Here is a 22,739-nt window from a genome sequence, read left to right on the forward strand (position 1 = left end):
ATTACAGCTTAAAAATTATTTAATCGTTATTAATCGCAACTTAAACCATCTATAAAATATGGCATATTTTTCAGTAAATTCTTGTTGGAATGGAAAGATAAGACACAAGACGGATATACAGTATACGTACATTCAACATACGGTACATAAGTACTAGAGCTGGGAATCTTTGGGCACCTAACGATTCGATTACGATTACGATTCAGAGGCTCCGATTCGATTATAAAACGATTATTGATGCACCCCCCTCCTTTTTTTTTTTTTTTTTTTTTAAATAAAGTTTTGTACATTAGTTCCAAAATTGTTCAAAAATACTCTCAGGCTAAACCAAACTACTATTTCAGTATCAAGTTAACATATAGCAGTAAACAAATATACAAAAATAACATTAAATAAAAAAAACTCCAGTCCCCATTCTGTATCAGCAGCTTTAAACTACATTCAATTAATTTAATGTTGTGAATCAACCGTTAAAGTTGTTAAAATTGCTCCCGTTATTCCATAATTTCCCTTTTGTCTACTTTTGACATGTGAAAGTTTTAAAACTATTTTAAAGATAGATTCAAGTCAATATTTTACCGATTTAGGAGTATTTTAGATAAAAAGTTAATTAGGTTTGCTTGGAAGGTTCGCTACAACTGCATTGCAGGGAAGTTTACTGCTTTAAGATGGCGGCCGTTTACTAACGCCCGCATCTAGCTTTTTGCAGATGTGCTGCTACCGCTACCGAGTCTATAATCCATCTAGTCCTTTATAAATGATATCTACCGTAACATTATGTAGCTTAGCTGTACTTGTAGCAGCTTTTCGGCAGCAGTCAGGTATGTTGTTGTGTTTTTTTATCTCGTGGCATGAGTTGAGCTAGAGCCGTGAGTTGAGCGTTGGCATTACCCGAGGGGCCGGTTAATGAGAAGCATAATGTTTAGCTACTCCCGCTCCGTTCCGTCCCGAAGACCGCGCGGCGCGCTGAGTGTGTTGTACTTCCGCTTTACTTGGCATATTTCAATAATCGGAATTTGGATGTTTGTGAATCGTTCTCGAATCTTCCACGGCCGAATCGCGAATAATCTAAGAATCGGAAATTTTGCACACCTCTAATAAGTACTATATTTGTTTATCATAACAATAAATCAACAAGATGGCATTAACTTTATTAACATTCTGTTAAAGCGATCCATGGATAGAAAGACTTGTAGTTCTTAAAAGATAAATGTTAGTACAAGTTACAGAAATTTGATATTAAAACTAAGGCTGTCAAACGATTAAAATTTTTAATCGAGTTAATTACAGCTTAAAAACTTAATTAATCGTAATTAATCGCAATTAATCGCAATTCAAACCATCTATAAAATATGCCATATTTTTCTGTAAATTATTGTTGGAATGGAAAGATAAGACAAGATGGATATATACATTCAACATACGGTACATAAGGACTGTATTTGTCTATTATAACAATAAATCAACAAGATGGCATTAACATTATTAACATTCTGTTAAAGTGATCCATGGATAGAAAGACTTGTAGTTCTTGAAAGATGAATATTAGTACAAGTTATAGAAATGTTATATTAAAACGCCTCTTAATGTTTTCGTTTTAATAAAATTTGTAAAATTTTCAATCAAAAAATAAACTAGTATCCCTATTCTGTCCTCAATTTGTGTGAGTACACAAACTGACAGATAGCGAACATAAGTTCCAAAAAGAAATCAGACGGTGTGGCAAAGTTGCATGGGCTTTACTGAAGTCATCTCTTTTTGACAGGAGCACGTTTCTTGTATTTTCGTAAAACTGAAAATAACAAGGCAATGTGTCAATAACTTGCATAAATCACAAAATAACATAAAATGTACACACACGTGTTCATTTGAGCAGTAGCACTAGCCAATTAGCTCACAAGCATCTAACAATGTAACTGCATTTCACCATATACTGGACTGTCTCAGAAAATTAGAATACACAATATTCTAATTTTCTGAGACAGTCCTGTACATTAATCCACCATTTAAAGCAGGGGTGTCCAAACTTTTTGCAAAGGGGACCAGATTTGGCGTGGTAAAAATGTGGGGGGCCGACCTTGGCTGACGTCCTTTACATAGAACAATATACAGGACTGTCTCAGAAAATTAGAATATTGTGTATTCTAATTTTCTGAGACAGTCCAGTATGTGAACAAATTCAAATACACATCATCAATAACTATCTAATGCTCATGAATATAAACAAAGGAGGAATATAACTCACAAGCGATGCATGTATTAGACATAAACAGTGTGATGGGGCTATGAGAACTGCCACTGAATACTGGATGCGGACGTTAGCTGGTCTGAATAGCACAGTCTATTAGTGTGAGTTCGCGTCGACATATGATCACGTCAGAAAAGCGCGCCGAAACCCAAATAATCAGCTGCACTGAATCGCCAGCAGAGGGCGACATTACGCCACATAACATATGCAAGTCACACCCAAGCGCCAGCAGAGGGCGGAAAAACTCCATAAAACACAATTAACAAGTTGGCCTTTCACTGTACTGACATTTAAATCTGTCTGAGCGGGCCTAGTGCGTTAATTGCGTCAAATATTTTAACGTGATTAATTCAAAAAATTAATTAACGCCCGTTAACGCGATAATTTTGACAGCCCTAATTAAAACCCCTCTAAATGTTTTCGTTTTAATAAAATCTGTAAAATTTTCAATCAAAAAATAAACTAGTAGCTTGCCATTGTGGATGTCAATAATTACACAATGCTCATGTGGTGCTGAAACCCATAAAATCAGTCGCACGCAAGCGCCAATAGAGGACGACATAACAAAAAAAAAAAAAACACAAGTAACAAGTGGACATTACACTGTGCTTTCATTTTAATCTGTTTGAGTGGGGCATGTGCGTTAAATATTTTAACGTGATTAATTAAAAAATTAATTACCGCCCGTTAACGCAATAATTTTGACAGCCCTAGATACAATATCAAATCTTTAGCCAAAATCATGATATTTGCTGGTATTAAAAAGTCTGCCACAACTGGTTTTGATCCGAAGGCTTTCAATTTAATAGGACATTTAAACCAACACTAGATAAGTTCTCAACCTTTATAAAATATTTCCATTATATTTGTGATAACATGTCGACTGACAACTAGTTGAATGACACCTCTTTTATATCTTGAGGGGGTCTGTATCCCTTTCACCGGCACTACTTCACTTTGAGGAGGGTGGCAGGAACCCTGCCACACACAAAAAAAAAAAAAAAAAGACTACAAATGTGCTGACTGCTTTACGGCATACGTCACTTCCCCATTTACCCATTCATTATAAAGATAGAAGTCACTGCGAACGCTTTCGCACGAATTTTGCAAAAATGGCAGCGCAACAAAAGAGACAAAAAGTTTTGTCTGAGGAGGAGAAAAAAAGGTGGGTACCAGAATATACAGAATAAACATTGCCCCGGCTTTCACTCGCTGGTGTGACACGCCCCAACCCTAAGCCAAACTTTTCAGCACTAACGAGTTTGGGTGGTTTGGGGGAGGGGGTTAGCCTCACTAAGCCACACAGTTGCTAACCGTCATATGCTATTGTTTAGCCACAACTGGATTCATTACATTATTACTATTAATCCTTCACGCAGCCGCTGGAAACAGGAATGTTGTTTAATCCATCTGCTGGCGACCGGGAGATTGATTGATGATTTTACGACACTGTGCGGGTGTGCGCTGGTCCTCATGGAAAACGCAGTCTTCCTTAAGGCAAAACACTACTGCGTTTGTCCACCGGCGACCCTAAAATCGACCAAAACTGGAAGGTAATGATGCACGATAACACATTTTTTTAACCGATACCAACAACCGATCATTTCCTCCTCGTTCCAGCCGATAATGTCAAGCCAATAATTCGATTAAAAGATTCATGAAAATTTTTTAAAGTATACACAAGAGTATATATTACTGTGCAAAAACAGAATTTATTGCCCTTTTTTCTACATCAAATGTGAACAAATAGTAAATTTCAACATCTAAACAATGACAGATTGTCTGACATTGTGTAATGGTAAACTTTTGGCAACTATTACTTAGAGTAAATACCTAAGTTGCACAAAAATTCCTTGAAAAGTAAGCCATTCCTAACTTACTGTATATAACCTTACTGCACTGCAAAAACACACCACCTTAAAACTAAATTCCTTTGTTTTCAGTGTAAATCTATTGGAAATAAATTAAATCACTTAGAAATCACACTTGGAAATCAATTAGATTAATTGAAATAATAAAAATAGCTAGCTGAAAAGAAGCTTAACAGCCTTATTTTAAGCAATAAATTATTATATTTAATCCTAAAAAACTTGTTTGTCAGAAATGTTCTTTATTCAAGGATAGATATGGTTCAAAAGATTATTTGAAAGCAAATTGTTCTTGATTTTGGTAAAAAAATGACCAATTATTAGATGTAAGGGCTTAATAAGAACAAATAGTAATATTTACTAAAAGTGAGTAGAATAATCTGGTGCATTCGTCTGTTAACTAGTCATTAACACCCAAAATAAGATGGAGAAAATTATTTGACTCGATTTAAGAAGCCGCCATGATATCAAGCATTTCGTGTGATGTCACTCATGCGACGGGCTTCAGAGGGAAGAGGGGTTGAGGCGGCGATGGAGGATTGGACAGAACTGCGTCGATTGTGCACATTCGGAGGCTAAATCAAGTTTCGGATTGCATTATCGGTTGAATCGGTTTTTTTTTTTTATCCGGATAATTACTAATTAATTATTGGTGACCGATATTATTGAGCATCTTTACTGAAAAGTTAAGTGTTGCTTTGACGCAATCAATTACATTTCATCTAAATCAATAAAACATAAAATAAAATTTCAACAAAACGGCATATCTAAAAGATGTCGACGTTGATTGATATTTTTCATTTCCATCGATTTGATTAAGCTCAAAGACCCCATATTGTGTTTTTTCCTTCCTATTTTACTTAATTATTTGGCATTGTAGTGAAGGGGAACCCTTTAGAAGAAGGGGGAAAAAAAGAAACATACTGGTCCAGTAACTTGTTCTTTGGCTCCTTTTCCAAAACATAAGGCAAGAGGTTTCGAACTTCCCTCTCTGTACCCACACAGACATGTTGAATTATGGCCACAGTCGCTTTGTTCTGATTGGCTGAATCTTCTTCCCTAATGCCACACAGGCTACTTGAGTCTCTTCATCAAATAATCACCCATAAAATGTGTCTGGGGATCTTCATAGACCTCTGCGGATAGAAAAGTCAGAGCACTTATGATGTGATGGCATTTTTTTTAAATGGAAACAGGGACAGAAGTGGCTCTTCATTCACAGGCTGCTCACGTACCACGGCGCTGCTTAGTAACAACTCTCCATCATCTCGTGGAAGATGCATTACAGCCACGGCGTTGTGCAACATATGCTGGAACTCACTCTCTAACGCGAGATCACCTGACACAATTGACCTTTTTGGTGCAAGTGTGATAGAATGCATGCATGAGAGCGAGAAAGAGACTGCATGAGTCACCTTTTTTCATTGTTTAGTGCTATCATCGTGATGATAATGAAAGAATGCAGTTCAGGATGGAGTTACAGTGTAAAAATAAATGTTTTATCCCCTCAATCTAAAGATAGATAAAAGATGTCCAGATGTATCTGCAACTCGAAACTGACAATGGGTGCATCAAAGCGGTTTATTTTTAAAGTCAAAGACAAAAATACATGTTGTGGACAGCTTCAGAGCTCAATATACTGCTATATCCCAGCACAAGTTTTTAACTTACCCGAGGGCAACGTTTTCAAATACATGAAAACATTTGTTAGTCATTCCACTACATTTGTAAAGCTATACGAACACATTGTTTTGTGTGGGGGTGTGTGTCCAAAAATGTAAGTATATTTCTTTACTATATGAACACATTGCAAGTTAACAATGTTCTTTACACAAAAATTCTCTGTGTCATTGCTATTTGGCTCCGCTAATACAAACAGTTACACGATTGCATTGCTTCCATTAAATGAACAATACAAATCTGTCAACTGTTGCTTTTGTGTCTTCTGTAATTCACATCCAATAGTTTTCTATAGGTCTGACAACAAAATGTGTTGTCTTGTTCAATCAGTAATTGAATGCTACCGCACGTCAACTAGCTATTCAGCTAACTAGTTAGTTGCTTATGGGTTTTCATTTACCACCATGTGTCCCTTGTTTCCACCATCTTTCCTACATGATAATTAGCAATGTGTGCTGTTTTAACACCCAACTCATTTGCTGCCAATCACAGCGACAGACATACAATCATCTTAACTGGAAACACGTAAAAACTAGAGGTCAACTGATATGGGATTTTCAAAGGCCAATGTGGATACAGATATTGAAAAAAGATTTCAGCCGATTGCTCATATCTAAAGCAGATTTTGTAAGCCAATATATTTTTTCCCCAAAGCAAGTGAATTATAAAAGCCATTATTTTAAAATTGCTGTAGCTGACCTGTAGCAACGAGAGTAGTCCTCAAACGATTAATTGATTAACTCGAGTAATTTGATTAGAACAAAAGATTCAAATTAAATTTTGCTGCTTTGAGTATTCGTTTAATTACAGTGGCATTGTAATGGTTTGTTTTGAAAGTGTTTGCATCTAGTTTTATTGATTTGGGTGGATACACTGCCCTCTAGTAGCAACAAAGAATATTACATAACTCATTTCACATGGCTGAATACAGCTGCTCCCTGTGAAGACCAACACAAGTTAAGTATTTGTTTGAGCTCATGTTTTTTTAATGCATCCGTAATTTAGTTCATCAGTATATTTAGCCGTTTGTTTGTGGGAATATGTGTTTGAACTATTTGTTAAGAGGATTGTAGAGGGGAAAAGGTAGCATTTTATAGCATTTAGGCTAACGGACCTTTGATATATAAGTTAAGGAGAGTGCCACCTATTGTAGTCGATGTGCAATTACACTTCAGTCTAGTACAGCGAACAATATAAAAAATAAAAAGCATGTTCCCAAGGGTCACCCACGAGCCCCAGCGGATCATGATCCACTATTTGAAAAACACTGGTTTCAACTATTTTGAGCTTCTTTAACTTAATAACCCCCCACCACAACCCCCTCCAAAAAAACAAAAAACAAAACAAAAAAACAAAAAATCAAACATTTACCGGAAAAATGGTTTAAGTGCAAATTTTAATTTCAAGCATCTTGACTTCAAGTATTACCGACCAAAAGATCAGTGATCAGAACAGGATAAAGCACACTGCTACACATGGACTTAAATAATACAAACTGTCATTAACTAAGTAAGTTGTTCATCTTTATTTATTTATTTACAGTGTTTGACACACAAACACTGCACTTTACTTTCCCTGGCACTGGCTGTGTAAAATGCTCCCATAATGAGGATTCTAGTTTTGTTCCTGTAAATAATATAAGCAAATTGTTAATATTAATTTTAAAAAATAGCAACAGTTTGCGCGATTATGAACAATAGTGGGTAAAAAAGAATAAAGAACTGCTCTTCAAAGAGGAAATCGTAGCATTCCAAAAAGCACATCATTTTATTTTTTTTATAAATATTTTCCATACTTACTGAGGAAAAGCTGATTTTACCACACCGCATCAGTTCCGAAGACACTCACTCAATTCAACAGCGTGGCTTAACATTGTTTGCTAGCAGCTGTTACGTCACGGGCAGGAGTGTGTATTTACATAGCAGAACATACCGTCACCATTGACAGCCATTTTTTTTGAAAACTCATTTTTCTTTAGCAAATCAGACATTGACTGCAATATCGATGCTATTTAAATGTTAATATTGAGCATTCATATTACCGTATTGGCCCAAATATAAGACGGCCCTGATTATAAAACAACCCCTTCTTTTTCAAGACTCAAGTTTGAAAAAAGACTTTTTGAACACCAGATTAATTTTCATTCATTCATTCATTTTCCATGCCGCTTTTCCTCACGAGGGTCGCGGAGGTGCTGGAGCCTATCCCAGCTAACTACGGGCAGTAATTTTCATACAGAAAATAATTACAGTACATCTGAAACAAATGATTATAACAATATATTTGAGAGAAAAAGCATGTTATTTTGCCTCATTCAAATCTTAATATCTGAACATTTAAATATGTAAACTAAATTGCAATTACATTCGTAAATAAATGGCTTCTGGTTTTTGAAATGTAAATAAACCAATCAGTTGTGATAAAACAACAAAATTGCAATAACTGCATTAATCATCAAAGTGAAGTCCAACTGTAACTGTAGGCTTGATACAAATCTGAATAAGGAAAAACATTGCAATAAAATAATGCAAACTGGTTAAACTTGAGAGTTGCTGAGATTTGTCATGACAGAACATCGCTTCAATGATATCTGGCGCCATCTAGCGTCATGAATGGGGAGAGTAGCTGAGATCTATCATGACAGAACATCGCTTCAATGATATCTGGCACCATTTAGCATCGTGAATGGGTATAATGTCTTGACCGCGAATATAAGACGACCCCCTTTTTCAGTCTTATTTCAATGCAAAAAACACCGTCTTATATTTGGGCAAATACGGTATATAGTCAATATTTTTGGGTTTTGCCCTATTCTGCATGAAAATATTGGTTAGGTCATGCACACCGTTTAGTTGAATATGCGTTCTCCCATTTTCCAAATCAGGCAAACTATGTGGAGTTCCTCTACACATTTGTACACATGAATCCCTTTAAACAAAATATCAAAAACGATGCAAATAATATAGCATTATCCCACGTGTTTGCCAAATGTAAATTACTTTCAGTTCGCCATCGCGACTGCGTTTGCTTGTGCACTAAAATATACACATACCTATACTATGATACTGATGGTTCCACCGCTGGCACTGGATTTAAGATTATTGATTTTGGAGAAACAGGATTGAAGTAAATAGTTTGCCGTGGCGTTGAGATACGATGACAATATTAGCACCAATGTAGAGAATAGTGCATGTGACTTTAATATGATTAGGCAGTTCTGTAGTTGCACATTTACAGGCAGAACACAATTTTGAGCCAAACTTGTGTTGTGTGAGCCAAAGTTTAGGTATGTTAAGCTTAATAATTTGCGCTAACACACCTGCCGCTCAGCGTGACTTTAATATAATATTTTAATATAAATTTCGGAGCCTTTATGACTACGTCTAACTTTCGTTGCTGCTGAAGGATGACTCAAGACCTTCAAAGGTTAAATCAATATTGCGTACTCTCTCTTGCTAAAATAAGGAAACAAAATCTTGTCTTTCAAAACAAGTGTTTCGTTGTGGCTCTTAGCGTTGCATGTTCTTTCCAGGGTCCTACAGTCAGTCAAGCGGCAGCTGCAGTTGCCAACACAAATGCCTGATCAAAAGCCTGTTTTATCATTCTCCCCCGTTAATCGGCCGAAAAACAGCGAACATGATTGCTTACTTACAAGCCTTAAGTGGGTTAAGAAAGTGGGTTATGAAAGTGTTTTTGCCAAGCGCAGACTAGGCATAGGCTCAGTGAAACAGCGCTGCTGCCGCAAGGATGTGTGTGGAGGTGCACAGGCGCATGATCACCCAGAGTGTTCCATGCAAACTCTCTATTGAAAGTCAGAAAAAGGGCTTTTTGCGGCAATCTCAGTTAAAGTGTCAGGGCTCTTTGTACTCATCAGGGCATTGGTGGAGCATGCATGGAGTAGGACTTCATTTTAAATTACCACTGAAAATTCCAAATAGTACCTACAAAATGGATTGGCTCTCTATTGCAGGCAATGGCAGTGAATAAATGAGGTTCATAAAAAAGTGAAACTTTTTGTTCATGTTTTCAAATAACAAACGTAGAAATACCATTGACTGATGTTGTCCAAATTCACTGTTCAGATTCAATTCCAGCAACTCCAGTGATGAAGTGCTGATTAACAAAAACACACTTGACTTCCTGAGGCTACTTTCCATAAAACAACATTTACAGGCTCGTGCACACCACAATCCTTCCCAGAAGAAATTTGGCATCAAATCAGAGCTCATTGAGAGTGATTCTTCCCGCATGTTTGGCATGACGCAGTTGTTAACCAGGTTTTTTATTCTACATTCCTTTTGGCGAATGATTTCAAAGCGTCAATAATCATGACAAACTGTGGAAGACGTAGGTGGTGGGATGTGGTAGGTGGCACCGCGTTTAGAGGTAGCAACCAAGGACTTCCATCATCCTTGTTGCTTAGCTGCCACTTGCACTGCATTCAGACTACCTCCAATGACCAATAATCTTTACATAAGATGTGCCTCAGGTGCGTTTCAGCCTTGAAAGGGAGCCGATATAAGACAAATAAAGGGTGCAAAAATAATATACTCATTTACTAATCCATGGTTTATCTGTGTGATTAAAAAAAAAGTAGTACAGACACAGTAAAGGACTTAATGACCCTGTGAAGTGAATTTAGTTTAACTAAAACAGTATGCATGGTAGTTTTGGGGGTGTTAAAATGAATTTATTTTATTTTAACAGAGGTAAGTAAGTGAGGAACTTGGTCAGCGAACAAATCTGTAAGTCACCCCTCTGGTAGAGAATAGGTAGTACCTGGTCCAAACAAATATAGCTACAGTGGATTTGGACGGTGCTTGTGGTCAGGTGACTTAATTTGCTTCCTCAGCAGCTTAAAGGCCCGATTTAGCCTCCGAGGCAAGCGTCCAGGTTGGAGGACTGACTTCGTTCACCAAGATCTTATTAGCTCTCGACAGTCAATTCAAGGAAGCATCAGTGTGGCTTCTCGGCACATTGTGGCCACTGTGATGCAGCACTCATACAAATAATAATTATTATTATTAAGTATTGCAGCGTGCATGTATTTGTTATGTGCAATTTAATGAGTCAATTAAATGTGCAGCTTATTAATTTGAACTGCTTTGAATGACCGTGTCTACAACGAATCTTTTTTTTTTTTTTTTTTTTTTAAAGCACACTATTGCTGAGCTGGTGTAGTATTACACAAAAAAAGGGAAGCGGCTGGGTTGATTATATTGCAAGGTGCTATTTTAATAATGCTTAGTATTGATTTTAGTAAGTTACAATGGTGCATGAAACATTTATGGTGTGCTTCTATTTGCATTTTCAGTTACAGGTTTGCCTCGCTGTACCGCTATACTACATGTAGTTAGACAAGCTGAGGCACCTCAACATACTGAACAGTATATTTTCAATTTATATAATATAAAGCGTACTGTCAATTCTAGTGTAGTGCACTCGTTTATAAACGCTACGGCACATCAGCCCTCCAAAGCTGATTTTCTTTTTAACTTGCATGTAACTATGCAAAAAAATAAATAAAAGCAAGTTTAATCCACATACTAATTTGATTGGGATTTCTTGCGTCTTCCACTATACACTGCTGGCCAAAAGTATTGGCACACCTGCAATTCTGTCAGATGATGCTCAATTTCTCCCAGACAAATGCTTTGGTAGTTATATCTTCATTTATTTTGATTGCAATGAAAAAATACAAAAGAGAATGAAATTTTTTTTTAAATCATTATCATTTTACACAAAACTCCGAAAATGGCCAGACAAACGTATTGGCACCCTCAGCCAAATACTTGGTAGCACAACCTTTAGACTAAATAATTGCAAACAACAACTTTCAGTATCCATCAACGGGTTTCTTACAATGCTCTAATGGAATTTTAGACCATTTTTCTTTGGGCAACTAGTCCAGGTCTCTGAGATTTGAAGGGTGCTTTTTCCAAACTGCCATTTTTGGATCTCTCCACAGGTGTTTTATGGGATTCAAGTCTGGACTCATAGCTGGCCACTTTAGAAGTCTCCAGTGCTTTCTTTCAAACCATTTTCTAGTGCTTTTTGAAGTGTGTTTTGGGTCATTGTCCTGCTGGAAGACCTCTGTGGGAGACCCAACTTTCTCACACTGGGCGCTACATTATGCTACAAAATTTATTGGTAGTCATCAGACTTCATAATGCCATGTGCACGGTCAAGCCGTCCAGTGCCAGAGGGAGCAAAGCAACCCCAAAACATCTGCGAACCTCCGCCATGTTTGACTCTGGGGACAGTGTTCTTTTCTTCGAAGGCCTCGTTTTTTTTCCTGTAAACTCTATGTTGATGCCTTTTCCCAAAAAGCTCTACTTTTGTCTCATCTGACCAGAGAACATTCTTCCAAAACGTTTTTGGCTTTCTCAGGTAAGTTTTGGCAAAATCAAGCCTGGCTTTTTTATGTCTCTGGGTCAGAAGTGGGGTCTTCCTGGGTATACTACTCTGGAGTCCCTTTTCATTCAGACGCCGAATGATAGTACGGGTTGACAATGTTGTTACCCTCGGACTGCAGGACAGCTTAAACTTGTTTAGATGTTTGTAGAGGTTCTTTATCCACTATCTGCACAATCTTTTGTTGAACTCTCTTGTTAATTTTTCTTGGATGTTAGCCACAGTGCCATGGGCTTAAACACTTATTGATGACACTGCGCACTGTAGACAAAGGAACATTCAGGTCTTTGGAGATTTGTAGCCTTGAGATTGCCCATGCTTCCTCACAATTTTGCTTATCAAGTCCTCAGACAATTCTTTGGTCTTCTTTCTTTTCTCCATGCTCAATGTTGTACACATAAGGACACAGGACAGAGGTTGAGTCAACTTTTATCCATTTTAACCGGCTGCAAGTGTGATTTAGTTATTGCCATAGGTAAGTAACAGGTGCTGTTAATTACACAAATTAGAGAAGCATCACATGATTTTTCAAAGGGTGCCAATACTTTTGTCCGGCCCATTTTTGGAGTTTTGTGTAAAATGATAATGATTATTTTTTTCCCATTCTCTTTTGAGTTTTTTCATTGCAAGCAAAATAAATGGAGATATTACTACCAAAGCATTTGTAATTGCAGTCATTTTCTGGGGGAAATTGAGCATTACCTGACAGAATTGCAGGGGTGCAAATACTTTTGGCCAGCACTGTATAGCCCTGCTACACACTCACACGTGGCTTTCGTGGCATCGTGGTTTCGTGGGGGGGGGGGGTTTAGCCCTATATAAAGGGGTGAAAATGGTGCTCTCCAATTTTAGGGGGTCACACTCCTCACCTTCCCTGGAAGGTCTCTTCACGGGTACTGGATAGGGGGGACCATCAGAACATCAAATCTTGAATTCAGGAGGAGCAGAGTGGTTTTTGGCCTGGCCGTGAAACCGTGGACCAGCTTCTCCTTTAAGGTACAGTAGAATTTTCTGCTAATACAAATAGCAATTTTTCAGCCTTATTATGGTCTATCCTTTACTAATGGGGAGAAAAGTCCACGAATGAAGGTGAGCAATTATTTTATTTTTTTTTATACTCTAAGTCGCACATTCTTTTACATCAGCATTGATTGGGTTGAAATGTCCGACATTTAATCAGTAGCGTGGGTCAATAAAATTGATTTAAAAGAAGGAGGCAGCAGAGAGGAGTGACAATATCCCTTCTACATACCAATAACGTTTTTGCTATTGGCCAGGAAATGGGACAATGTTTTTTGACATTCTACACGCTCTCCTGCCATAAAAATAACTTGATTCGCAAAAGGAAGGACGCAACCATCAAAGAACTCAGCAATAAAAATCCATATCAATAGATGACTTGACAGTAGGTGGAAAAGCGCTATATGAGTGTAACACCATTTACCATTTATGATAGGTTGTGTAATTCAATTCAAGGTCAAGCTCTCTTCTACCTGGACACAATTCACTCCTGAGATTTGGTGGCATCTACACTATGCTCAACATATAAAGTTTTATCCATATTGTAATATGAACACTTTTGATTGGTTTGTTGTGAACATTTTTTTTCAAGTAAAGATGTTTTAACTTTACAAAGCCCGTGCCACGTCCGCTATTTAGTCACCAGTACCAGTGTTTCTGCTTAGCTAGTGCTCGTCTGTGTTTGTGCGCCGGGAGTATCTTTGCCTTTCTTGCCCTCCTTTTTTCACATCATGCATGGTTCTTGCACCCTTTTAAAAATCTAATTTAATGCTTTCAAAGAGATTTTAGAAGACCTTAGAAATATAATTTAAGAACAAAACATGTCGACGATATGATTTACAATAACAATAATCTCACCATATGGCGACACAACAATTATCAATACGTGGGTCAGGAAATAATTCTACAAAACTAATAAACAAGAAAATAAGCTAATTCCATCTTTCTGCTTAAAATTTTAATGAGTTTATCACTAGTTGACATCCAGTCTGTTTGAACAGGGAAGGTGGCCACTTCAAACAGATTGGACGTAGGCATGTGCCGGTATGAGATTCTGACGGTGTAATAACCTGAAGTAAAAATATCATGGTTTCACGGTATTGCAATTACAGCTATAAAATGTGTTAGAGATAGCTGGGTTTAAAAAAAATAATAAATGCGGCCCTTTAGGTGAGCGTAAACCCACAGCCACAGCTCAACATTATTTCCATCAGAACAAAAATAATTGAATTATTTTGAACTCTCTTTCTTAACACAGAAAGTTGCCAGAGAGAAAAAAACCATCATGTTTTACCACCGCTAGACACACTAAAGATGCTGGAGTTCACTTTTGTACCTGGTGGGAAACGTTATGACAGTGTTTACTAACCTTTAATTATGTATAAATGCGAAATCATATTGGAAGTATTGCTTCCTCAGCAGCCACCTTGAAACTGTGACATTTTCATACCCCGGTATACCTTGAAACCGGTAATCGGCACATGCCTAAAATCTGGACATCTATGGTAGTCGGTGGCAGCCAATGAGTTAATTTTGAGGCATTTGATGTAATTTCCTGTTGATTTCCGGTCACTTCCCTTTCCTGTTGCAGCATTTACTGGTCACTTCCTGTTAAATTTGGGTTACTGAAAAGGAAGTGTCTCAAGAATGCCCCCAAATGGATAGGAAATGACTCAAAATCAACAGTAAGTAGACTGTAAATGCCCTAAAATGAACAGAAGGTGACCTGTAACCGCCCACTGAAGACTGGCTGTGAATGCTGTGGTTTCAATGCCACTGACAGCGCCAGACGTCCAATCAAGTCAAAATGAAGTGGATGGCAATTGCAGGAGTGAGCTAACGTAGAACCTATTCTCATGGAAGATTTTGGTAGCAACTTGTTGGTTCCTTTTATTTTTCTAAACAGTGACACCTTGTTAAAATGATATATCGATTCTTGGTTGGAGCATATCGAGAATCTTTTGGGCTACAAAGTACCGCAATACTGTACATACAGTGTATCAGAAAAGTGAGTACACCCCTCGCAGTTCTGCAGATATTTAAGTATTTCTTTTCATGGGAATACACTAACAAAATGAAACTTTGACACAATAAAAAGTAGTCTGTGTGCAGCTTATATAATAGAGTTTATTTATTTTCCCCTCAAAATAACTCAAAATATAGCCATTGATATCTATACCCCTGGCAAGAAAAGTGAGTACACCCTTTTGAAAAAATGCACATCCCTAAATGTCCAAATTTAGTACTGCTTGTCATTTTCCCTCCAAAATGTCATGTGACACGCTACAGGAGTGCTGTCAGCATTGCTGCAGAGATTGAAGAGGTGGGGGGTCAGCCTGTTAGTGCTCAGACCAAACGCCATACTCTACATCAAATTGGCGTGCATGGCTGTCAACCCAGGAGGAAGCCTCTTCTGAAGACGGTACACAAGAAAGCCCGCAAACAGTTTGCGAAGACATGTCAACAAAGCACATGGATTACTGGAACCATGTCCTATGGTCTAATGAGACAGGCGGGTTTAGATATTATGGCTATATTTTGAGCTATTCTGAGGGAAAAATAAATTAACTCCATTACATAAGCTGCACACAGACTACTTTTCATTGTGTCAAAGTTTCATTTTGTCAGTGTTGTCCCATGAAAAGATATACTTACGTACTCACTTTTGTGATACACTGTAACTTCTTGATATATTGTCACATCCCTGCTGTGCACCGGGCAATTTTGTTGGTTTATTTAAGAGGTGGTTGGCCCCTAGAAAAACCATCTTCCATCGGTTTTTGATGTAATTTACACTTCCCCATATGTGCGTATTGCCGCTCACCTCCGCAACCGCGTAAAACAGGAAACAGCGTCATGGTGACAACTCAAGTCGCTAACATATGCTGAGGTTGTGCACAACATACCGTAAACATAGATCAATCCCAAACTCTCATATTGAGTGCACAGCCCTTAATAAAACAAATACACACCATTATAAGTTTTACTGGAGACTAAAGTGATTTCCCAGACATTAAACGCATCTTCTGGAAATTCAATACCTACTGCAAATTTCCATTCAATTTTAGACAATTTAAGACTTTGATTATCCGGATTTTAAATTTAAGACATTTTAAAGACTTTCTAAGGACCCGCAGGAACCCTCTTATGGCCCCAAAGAAGAAAGCTGGCTTTTGACTTTAACGGTGAAGTCCGACTTTCGCGGAAATTCAGGTTACGTCGCCTTTGTAGCAAGGAACTCATTCGAAACTTGAGGACTCCCTGTATCAACATTTTCCTAAAAAAATGTTTGTATTCATTAAACTGCAAAGGTTATCAAAACTACATAGATCAAACCAGGAGCGATTCAATTCTAATTCAAAAGAACTATACAACATAATGTATATTTCTAGACGTACTGAATGGATGACCAAGGACACATGAACCAAAGTACAAAAAGATGTTCAAGCTTGAGGGTCATGGAAGGCCTATTTCTTCTGACTGACCACTGATTGAACAATAAACCTAGATGATTCACTGATGTTATTCACCGGTCAACGTGGGCGGATGGATGAGGGGGCTGTTCACACATAAGAGAAAGCCTCAGGGAAATCACGCAGGTAAACACATTGCACTGCTTTAGCTCAGCAATCGGCAGAAAAACATTTAGGAGGAAAAACCGGTCTGCAGTGGCGCCACAGATGCTTTACAAAATTACAAGATAGCGTCACAACCCCACAACTTGGCACTATTTTAAACAGATGACTCGAGTCATTTCGTTTAACAGCTACTGGAACAAGCAAAGGTTAAAATGCCGGTTTGTACAAACTGTACAAATGCAATGCTTCCTCAAAAGAATTTCAAACTGCATCATGTTGTAATACACATGCTCAAATACATATTCTAAAAAAAACAAACTAAATACCATCGTGCTTTCGGTGCATTCTTTTTGTTTTTTTTTAATAAGCAAGAATGCCATTAGGCTAAACCTGACTTAAAAGCTAAGGAAGCTATTGTTTTGTTTTTGTTGATGTACTGTAGTTTTATATGTGTTGTGTTACAAGCACGTTTACTTGTGTAAAGTGGAAAAAAAAAAAGGATTGAAGAACTATAATACCATTGCACGTGTACAAGGAGAGACACAGTCACTGATGCACTTTTAGATTAACTTAACAGGACAACCAGTCAAACTAATGAGATGAATCAAAAGGCGCTGTTGCGCGGCACACTCCTAAAGCAAGATTTTACTAACCAGACAACCTTAGGTCACTACACTGCCCTTTAACCCTTTGTAGGGCAACTCTTTAACTCATTGGCTACCGCTGCTAGTAGCCCTCCCAGCCAAAACGGTTTGGACGACATTCATTGTCAATGGCAGGCAGTTCTGTAACGCATTGGCTACCGTTGCTAGTAGCCCTCCCAGCCAAAATGGTTTGGACGTCACTCATTGTCAATGGCAGGCAGTGAGTTAAATATGCTAAAATAAAACAATAATATTTTAGTTATTGAATTTTATTCATTCATAAAAAGATATGGTGGAAAACACAGACAAGACTGAAAAAGCAGTTGTTGCTCTCGCACCCCTCTATAAAATAAACCGCTGTATTTTAAGCCAAAAGAACTGTTGTGTCCGATAGAACAATATGTCTATATGCTGCCATAGCAGATTCACATCGCATTAAGTCCCTGAACTAATTTTAATTTGTCCGTTTTACCCTGAAAACCCCCGTTTACAGACGTCGCGCAACCGCTTTTCTTTCAACCCAGCCAGAAAAAGTAATTATATTTATTATTCAAAATGATTTCATTTTGAATAATGAATGAAATGATTCCATTTTTAGCTTAGATTCAATAATTGCTGTCTAATATTTTATTTAAGAAAAAAAAAAAGGACTTTAAAAAATTATTTACTCGCATATTTTAAAGTTATAAACAAATTACGTCACAATGAAAAAATTGGCGTCCGTAAAAAAGTCACGGATATATACCTCATAAATATCACTTAATTGTATTTTTTTCGTTACTGTCGCATCTTCCCAAATATTTTAGATGATAAATAATCGATCCAAACAAAGAAAAATTGAAAAAAAAAAACTTTAAAAGGGTAACTTTATGAAAATGAAAATCTCGATTACTCCTTGACGTCTGCGATTTCTGCATCGCGACCCTTGTTGTATTACCATGTTTCACCCATAAAATCCCGGAAAAATCCAGCTGTGGCCATTCACATCTGTGTCTTGACACTCAATTATACATGCTATATGGCGCTTTTGGATCGAAACAAGGTAAGAGCGCGATAATATCTCGTTAAAAGTATGGCGTCTTTAATTCTGCTCTCGCGTGCTCTCACCTCAAGTTAGGGTTTTGCTGTTTAAAAACTTTTTTTTTTTAAATGCCCTCCTGGTCAAAATTTTCTTTCATCAGAAAATTGAAATTTTAAGCTTTCCAATGATGCATCACACGTGCAAATCGGACAATTTTGAAATTTTCCCAAATTGGGGGTCTCAGAGCGGAACTTCAAGTCACCTAAGTGTTTTCCGCCATATACAAACACACTTGTATAACATAATAATATTGTCGCCAATGTGACCAAAATGTAATGCTTATGTACTTGGATGCCAGGTCTTTATGAGGCTAAGGTTTTTTTATTCATTTTTTTTAACTACAAAAACTAATCATTTGTCCTATGAAGGGTCAAAGGCACACATCAGTGTGTGCACTTGAACCCACGTTTGATTCCTTTATTTTTGGGGCATTTAAAAAAGTCCTAAGAAATGGTGACCATATCAAAAAAATGAAAATGACAACATTTTTGTAACTTTACATGTAGAATACAAATTTGGCACTCAGATCTCGTTGTCTTTTACCATTTTATAGTTATACCATCCAAAACACTGAATAAGGGAACGGCCACTTGTTTTCCAGCAATTCTGGTTATGATGTCATAACCAGAATTGATGATAATGCCTAGCTTTCTTGTGCCGTGCTAGGTAGTACATACTGACAGAATGACAGAACCGTCACACAGCAACAACAGAGCAGAAAACCAACTGATGGCATGCTAGCAGACAGCAAAATTCTGGTTGTGACATCAATTTCTGTTTTTTTTAAGGGGGTGGGGCAAACTTCGCCGAGTAAGGAAGACTAATAAGGATCGGCTTTCTTTTCTGTGACTTTTTGGATGGATCTGTGTCAAAAATATGGACTGTCTATAATCACGCCTCGTTTTGATTCACTTTCTCTCCTCTTTCTCCTCGGTAAACAGGCACTCCACATGTACACAGGTAAATATACTTAGCTAACTATAGCCCCAGTATGTTCATAGGTGGCATATGTGTGTAATAACATATTTCTTGTTGCTGTGTGTTCTTCTCTTCTGTCTGCTTCCTTCCTTTCTGTCCCCCCATTACCCCTTCCTGTTCGCTACTTTCTCCTAATAAATACAACATAATGACCAACCACAATGGGAGTACATCAAACTCCCATGTGATACATTAAAGCTGTTCAAACTATAAAGACACTCAATTCTATTCTCCGTGTCTAAGTAGCTGAACAGGATTGGTTGATTCTTTTTTTTTTTTTTTTTTTTTTATGGACAGCTGTCATTTAAAGTCACATGCTGTAGTATTTAGGGCTGCAGCCATCGATTATTTTAGTAATCAATTAATCTAGCAACTAGTTAGAGTAATCGGATTAGAAACATTTAATGTGTTGCAGAATACATTTTAGGAAATGTAAAGGCTAAAGGCTTGGTACGATTAGACTTTCAAAAGAGCATTACAAAATAAAATTCCCCAGTGTTTCTTAATACTATTCAGATTAGCGTACCGCACATAACACATCACCTTTGCTCATTAATATTCATGACATTAGCAACTGTTGCTAGGGGGGGTCAAACTCTCGTTTTTCCCCTCATGCTAGATGCATGTAAATAGTGTACAAACGAGATGTTTACTGAGCTAAACCTACCAATTCTGTCAAAAAATATGTCCCTAGTGCCAAATTCACTGGTAAAGATGCGGAAAAACATACAAATGTTCAGTTAAAGAGACGGCTTGAGTGTCAAGGGGCTGAAAAAGACGGGGAAAAGAGCCAACCTGATCCAGAGGTAGCCTTTTTTATCAACACCTTTTTCTTGTTTGCATTGCCTTATGCCACTGACAATGACATTCCCCTGTTTCAGCAATCTAACCTTTTCCACTACATGCCCTCTCTTTCTTATATATTACATCCTCTGGTTGTCTTACGTCTCTGACCATTTTTGGGGGTAATTTTTCAATAAGTAAATAATAATAATTTTTCAATTTTCTATAAGCTTTGGCTTCTCCCGTCAGCCCTTTTCTTTTCGGGTTGAATTAATTGTAAACACATATAAATGCTGTATGTTTGTTTGGATTTGTCATGCCTGAAGGGAAAATAAATAAATAAATAACTTATATTGCTATTTTTGTGTAGCGATCGCAAATGCTACTCAGTGACAGCCAACGAACACTTTTAATTTTTTTCATTGACAATAAATCTTAATTCTATTAATTTATTTACACTTCCCCCTTACTAAGGTTGTTTCTTTACAACAGCAAAGGTAAAGCTATTAAATCTAGAGCCTACCTGTCGGCATGAACAGGCTTACTACAAAAAGACCAAGGCCAAACATGGCTAATTTATTTAAATATCCATAATTTAGAAAAATAGGCCTACATGACTGTTGTGATATATAAATAAAATTGTATTTTTTTTCAGATCATTTATTGTCAGACAGAAGCAGCACGGCAAAACGCCACGCTAAAGAAATCCTTCATATGTGGACAGTCGTAAAGTCTAGAGTCGTTTTCTACAAGTTCCATAGCAGCAGTGTTTAATCGGCAAGTTCTTTTTTGAAAGATTACCGGCAGAAAACAAGCAGTACTAGCATGGGTTGTACGCGAGCGTGCTTCTATGTTGACCCCTTTCCGGTTTATGCTGATATATATATATATATATATATATATAGCATTCGTGCGGTACGCTAATGCACTTTAATTTTAAAAAAGTTAGGGCTGTCAAATTTATCGCGTTAACAGGCGGTATTTTTTTTTTTTTTAATTAATCACGTTAAAACATTTGACGCATTGCACGGAATGACCCGCTCATCCATTGCCTCAAACAGATTACAATGACGCCGTTTTTTGCACATTGAGAGCTAAGAGGCAGAGAAAGGCGAGTGGACACAGGCGTTCATTAGACCGCGCCATTTATTGGCATAAGCTCCGGCAACTCCTTCACAACAAACATAAGTATCATTTAGAGAAAGCACAGCAAAAATAACATTCCTATCCCTAAAAAAAAAATAGCTATGCAAAATACACATAAAATTTACTCAGACTTTGGTCAAACTCCATTCAAACATTTTGTTTAGCTCAACAAATACACTGGATGGCAATATTTAGTCACAATATACACACTATCAGAGGTCTCGTACGTTGTGAAGCCAGCACTCAAATGACCGTGAACTACAATGGGATGGATGGACCCAGTAAACAGGGAACTACGGCGTCAGTCGAGGAAAAAAACACACTCATTGGCTTGATATCTAAGTAATTCAAAACTCGCCATTGACACCTTGTGGTGTATTTCAATCACTACCTTACGTAGTTAAAGACACTGTGAAAGACGGCAGGGAGCCCGTGTGACGTCACCGCTCGGCGACGTCGACAATGGCGAGCTACTAGTTTATTTTTTGAGTGAAAATTTTACAAATTTTATCAAAACGAAAACATTAAGAGGGGTTTTAATCTAAAATTACTATAAATTGTACTAACATGTATCTTTTAAGAACTACAAGTTTTCCTATCCGTGGATCCGTTTACCAGAATGTTAATAATGTTAATGCCATCTTGTGGATTTATTGTTATCACAAACAAAAACAGTACTTATGTACAGTATGTTGAATGTATACATCCGTCTTGTGTCTTATCTTTCCTTTCCAACAATAATTTACAGAAAAATATGGAATATTTTAGAGATGGTTTAAGTTGCAATTAATTACGATTAATTAATTTTTAAGCTGTGATTAACCCAATTAAAAATTTTAATCGTTTGACAGCCCTAAAAAAAAAAAAAAAAAATCCTTAGCTTAGCCTCAAACGGTATAAAAATAAATCGATAAATGAGGATCTAAGTATAACAAACGAAAAGGTTGGCTAACTTGCATAGCAAAAGTATGCTAGCTTAAATGCCATAAAATGCCACCTTTTTTTTTTTACAACGCTCATAACAAATCATTCAATATTCATATTTCCACAAAAGAACAAAATATACCTATAAACTAAATTACGAATGCATAAGAAAAATTTGCAAAAAAAAAAACTGACTTATGTTGGTCTTAACAGGGAGCAGCTTGATTCGTCATTTAAAATTATTTGTCAAATTTACGCCACTGTAATTAAACAAATCCTCAAAGCAGCAAAATTTAATTCAAAGCTTTATTCTAATCGAATTACTCGAGTTAATCGATTAATCGTTGCAGCCCTAGTAGTATTTCATGGCACTTT

General features: G+C 37.1%; 1 protein-coding gene across 1 annotated transcript in view; it reads right to left on the minus strand.

Annotated features, from left to right (window-relative positions):
* The window catches only part of camk1db (calcium/calmodulin-dependent protein kinase 1Db), an 80,742-nt gene that overhangs the window by 57,236 nt on the left and 767 nt on the right, over positions 1 to 22,739 (minus strand). The gene's annotated exons all lie outside the window — the stretch shown is intronic.

Source organism: Corythoichthys intestinalis, chromosome 5 (assembly GCF_030265065.1).
Source record: "Corythoichthys intestinalis isolate RoL2023-P3 chromosome 5, ASM3026506v1, whole genome shotgun sequence".
Lineage (NCBI taxonomy): Eukaryota > Metazoa > Chordata > Actinopteri > Syngnathiformes > Syngnathidae > Corythoichthys > Corythoichthys intestinalis.